Here is a 6,000-nt window from a genome sequence, read left to right on the forward strand (position 1 = left end):
ATAGCTGCCCATTCTGCACACATGTCTACTGGACATGGAACCTATCAATTCCAATTGGCTGTACAACAAGTATTATTGTTGTCCTGACACCTCTCTCAGGGGTGGAAGGTTTCAAATGTCACACCAAATTCCATACATATGCACAGCTGTTGCTGATGAAGAAATGGGCAGCTATGGGCCTTACCTACATCCCTCCTGCACATCCCAAGCTTGTTTCCCTACTGTCCTACCCTCTTTGTGACCCCTTTTTCACCACTTTCCTGTCTCCCCATTTTTCTTTTCTTTCAAAGAAAATAGCGCGGGTGTGCGCAAGAGTAAGCACGTTTAAGCAGTTGTAAGCGGGTGTGCGGAGCTAACCGCCAGTGCGCATGCGTGAGCTCCGCGCAAACCAGCACTAGCCCGGTTACAACTGCTTAAAAGTGCCTTAGTCACTTTGATTGACAGGTCCTGTACTCAGTTCAAAAGCAAAATAAAATCTCACTGTGAGTCCCGAACCCAGGACCGTGGCAACTGTAGTTTGCATGACTTACCACTAAGCCATGACTCTTATACAAGAACATTGTGCTAAAGTAAATATATCATGTAATAGTAGGAATGAATGTAAAGGGAATATAGATGTGTAGTACACAAAGCATGACATTTAGAATTACTATCAAAACTAGTGGATTTCCATAATAGTAGTGTGTGAACAGAAACAGCCATGCTAGTTGGAAGCTAGTAGGTAATAATGTCACTATAGCACCTTGCAAGACACACACATACTCACAGCAGGATAAGCACTGCCCATACCCCACAACCTCTTACAGGAACACATCTGGACCAAGTAATAAAATATGTCGAGCAAAGGCCCAAAACCAGGGACACATTACAAATAATGTTACAACAAACGCAGACAGTTCAGAAAGTAACAGGGTCTGCACTTTGTGGGATGTTTGGAAGGGTATGCAGTCTGGAACTTGAATGTTTGTCACCATATTCTGACTTGAGCCCAGAGTGACTTGCCAGAAAAAGGTGTGCATGAGATATTGACCAAAATATGAGGCAGAAATGTGGACAACCTGCAAATATCTGTACACATGAAGGGTCCGACACCACCATATTTGAATAGTTAAGAGCCTAGACATAGCAACAGTGAATGACTTACAGGGATGCCCCACAGACCCCATGTAAAATGTACAAACAGTAGGCAGAAAGGTGTAAGACATGCAATGGTAACTATGGAGTCCTGAAAGTATTCACCACTTGCATGGCAGAAAAAGTGTAGTAATACATATGCTCATGCTAACCAACAGTCACAATTGCAGCATACCAGACATTTTAATGGGTGTACCCCACTGATATGTACCATTCCATGAGGCACATAACAGATGAACCTGAAAGTCTCTGGGGCCTGCTCAGCAGCATACGCAAATACCCTAATAGATGTCAAGGCCCACACCATGGCCAGACCACACTGCATGCTGTAACACCCTAGCAGATATAGCAAGCATTACAAGGTGTGAATGTACATGGAAAATAGGAAAGCTACAGCAGCACACTACAGTCAAGACACCTAGCAGGCATACAAGTAGTGACTGTAAAGGGCAACTATTGAAGCCTTAGCAACAAAGTGCAAGCAAAAGTGAAAGGAAAGCACACACACACACACACACACACACACACACATTAACAGTAGTAGTAGTTGTAGGTGTCAGTGTACATACACAGTTAGTACAGGAAACTGGAGAAATGAATGGAGGAATGTTAATCCACAACACACCTGGAAATATGAGAGAGATACCAACCTTTACACTCACAGAACATTGTCCACAGCATAACAGCATGGTCCCTGCCCTTAAAATCTGAAAGGGCTACGCCTATCTCATATACCTTTTTATAGCACTGTTCTGAAATCACAGTGAGAACTGCAATAAGTACACAACTGGCTGCATGCAATTAGCAAATGCTGGCTAACAATTGGTGCAGAGGCCATCACATGGGCATATGCAGATACCTACAAAAGTATGCTGTACTCCATGTCCACACATGCAATACTTTCATTGCACCCTGAGAAGGACGTGAGAGACAGACAGAGAGAGAGAGAGAGAGAGAGAGAGAGAGAGAGAGAGAGACAGAGAGAGAGAGACAGAGACAGAGAAAACTGCAATTAAGCAGACAGAAACAAATTGTTCAGCAACAGCTACCTGAAAGCTGACAACTGGGAAGTGGAGCAGCAGGACAGAGAACCAGACAGCAACACAAGCAGCTGTGACAAACACAGGTAATGTAAAGTAATACTATAAAGGTCTACATACTGTGAACCCTCCATATGTGTCATCGGTCTGTATTCATATGTATATGAAGATGTGTAAAGGGCAGGGGACATACAGCAACTATCAGTGAAGGCTGTACATACATTTGTATGTGAGACCATCTATGTGCACATATCAATGTTGTTTGATTGTAGGTTGTAGTGCCATGTACAAAGTAGGTTTCACAGTTATGTATGTTTAGCCGTATGTTAGTGTGTGTATACAGTATGGTAGAAAAATATGTTGATATACCTGTCTAACATATGGATACGTATGTATGTCAACATATGTATATATATATATATATATATATATATATATATATATATATATATATATATATATATATATATATATATATATATATATATAATATGCATATATGTATACATACATAGAGAGAGAGATGTAGGAATACATAGACAGATGTAGATAGAATATTGTACAAACATATCTATGTAATGCACACATACAGATATAGATATATGTAGATACATATACATAGACAGACTGATCTGACTACCTACAGGTATGACTGTATATGACGACCTGCAACACAGCCTGTCCCACCCCTAGTGTCACTCACACCCCCTCTGTGCCCCCCCTCCACATCTATAGCAATATATGTACATCAATATATATATGTGTATATGTATATATGTATACGGACATATATATATATATATATATATATATATATATATATATATATATACATATAGATATATCTATAAATATATATATATATATATATATATATATATAGAGAGAGAGAGAGATGTATATAACTTCTGAGTGAGGCACATGTGTACAGATGTATTGCAACAGGTGCCTGGTGACAAAGGCATGGAGTGGACACCAGTGTCAAAACCGGAGTACCATACAACATTCCAGATCACTTACACCAGTAACCACCAGATATGTGATTGGCTGCCCACCACTGCATGTGTCAGGGGTGAACAGGGTCATAAATGTGTACAATAGTGACCCCAATGATATTCACAGTGGCACACTATCCCTGGAATACCTGCACATGGTATGTGTCAGCGGACATGGTGAGTCAGCTATGGACATGTAGGTCGGTGTACCCCTCCACACCACATAATGGATGCCATGGTATGGACCTCACATGACAGCTACAGATATGGAGAAGGACACAGTGACATGTACAACACTGTGACAATGCACTCAAACACATTACCAATGCACAGTGACTGACAACACCACAGAGTACACATATGCTACCCACATAGAGGTTACCACTCCCGGATTTACATATGTAAGTCACACCCATGACAGATGTCCAACAACCATAGTAACACCTCACACCATCCACAACCTAAATGTCTGCTGTGTGTCGTCCATGCCACTGCAATAGAGTGCACATGTGGAGGTAAGAGTTCCTACCCACAGATAAGACATACCCTGCAATAAACCACACAGTGTTAAGAAGCAAGACTCCCCATGAGTACATGTCACACATACCCCTGCTGAATGTTAGTCAGATAGGTAATATTCCATATGAGTCACCCTGTGTAACTGTGTGACAGCAGCAGGTACCATCACACCACATGTGTCACAATGGTCAGAGTAGCAGAACAGTACACTGCTGTAGTCCCAGGGGCAATAGCATTTTGTATAGTATTGTATTGTAATGTAATGTATTGTGTTGTATTGTATTGGTATGTTGAGGTGCCTCCTTCGTGGAGTGTAACCACTGCTGCTGTGCGCCAGTGTACAGATACATATCCTGTAGTCAGGCTAGTGTTACATAGCACTTCTATATGTGTGTTTACCTCCTGTCAGAGTTTATGTAGCATGCAACTGGGGATATCATCAGGTCCCATCCATGTTGTGTATTCTGCTGTCCTGTGGGTGTCTCTCACCTGGACATCTGTGATGACAGGGAGGTTACAGTCAGCTGGGATAACTATGCCTTATTTCGGGGGAGAGGGTGGGGTGACACCTGCACTGAACCTGTCTGCCACAATGTTGTCGATATCTGTGGTGTCAGTGAAATATTTGTTGTTGTGTACTACCTATGGGCATAGAGGATGGCTCCTGACCAGGTTGCTAACATAACTGAAGAAGGCCTTCTGGTTATCTGTAGTGTCACTCTTGATTTCCCTCTCAAAGTTGCCCATGTATTTTGTATGATGGAAAATAGATCCTTACTAGTGCTGCTCAGACATGCCCTCCCTTTATGGAATTATGCTCTGTCTTGCAGTAGCTTCCATCTTCTGTAATACAATCTGTCTATGGCTGGGGTCCACCAGACAGGATGCTGTCCCTTTGTGGAGAGTGTCTTGGTCATATATGGGATTGCATAATCCATGCATTCTCGGAGATGTCTGTAGAAAGCAGTTGTGTAGGGGTCAGCATTGTGGGTTGTATCTGCCACTGGCCCAGTGGGCTGAAAGGATACCATATCACTGTTACAAAGTGTAAAGTTTGTATCTGTAATGTTATGCACTATAGTCATTTGTGCTGCTGGTGGAGGTGGGATATGTATATCCAGGGCAATCAGTGTGTGGTCAGCTCACAGTAGTTGACGATGTAGGCCATACAGTACCTAGATACAAACCCCCAGAGTGAGGAGGTGCTCTTGACCTGAATCAGTGTTCTGACTGCTAGGGTTTGGTAGTATGTTGTATGGAGTCTGCCAGGTACTGTTGCACAGTTGCTGGCTGAGCACTGATACCTGGCCATCTACATGTATATCCACCAATAGACAGACAGATGCTACATATGTGAGATATGTTGTATCATAACAGTCGAGTAGCATGTGTGCCAAATTCTGCTGACATATATTGCTGATACCAGGTTATTTTCTTTCTCAGGTACATGGCCCACCCGCGGAATCCCACCTACTCCACAGCTGAGGATGAGGAGATACACCAGACCCTGGTGCGGGATTATGCAATACTCTTTTCCCGCACCAGCCAGAATCAGCAGGAGAGGGCTGCACTGTGGCAAGACCTTGTCCGTTGGGTAAATGACATAGGCACGCATAATAGGACATATGAGCAGGTACGACATCACTGCAGTGATTTAATCAGACATGTCCATCAGCGTGCATCGGATATCCACAGGCAACAGGTCGCCACAGGTGGTGGGGTGGCTACACATCCCCCACTCACCAGATTGGAGGGACTACTCATGAGTGTAGTGGCTCCAGTCCGCCAGCAACAACAACAGCAGCAGACATGCATTATGATGGAGGCTGGAGCCACACAGCAGCAAGACAGTGAACATGCAGGTAATATGCCATATGTATTGTTGACTGTTGTGTACACTGGTAGTTAATGCATGCGTGAGGTGTGTCCTTGGTTTGTAGCTGTCACCATAGTATTTAATGTGCAAGTGTGATATCCTCAATATTAGCTGCTGACCTGTGAAAGGCGACTGTTGTACTACTGACCTGTATCATACTCAGTAACAATGGCACAGTTGTGCCCACTGACATTAGTTTTTCACGTCTGCAGGACCCTCTGGTATAACAGCAATGCAGCCTATCCATGCTGGTGAGTGTGTATTAACAATTCCTGTAATAGTGTTGATAGTAATAGTACTATTTGGCTCACTTAGTAGTGCTCTTTGTATGCATGTACATGTGTCTGTGTCTGTGTGTTGATATCATGCATACTGAGTACTGTACAATTGTGTGAAACTGTGTGCATGTGTGCATGTGTGCACCTGTGCATTTGTG

This window comes from Protopterus annectens, chromosome 2.part1 (genome assembly GCF_019279795.1).
Source record: "Protopterus annectens isolate FY-2018-M chromosome 2.part1, PAN1.0, whole genome shotgun sequence".
Classification (NCBI taxonomy): Eukaryota; Metazoa; Chordata; order Ceratodontiformes; family Protopteridae; genus Protopterus; species Protopterus annectens.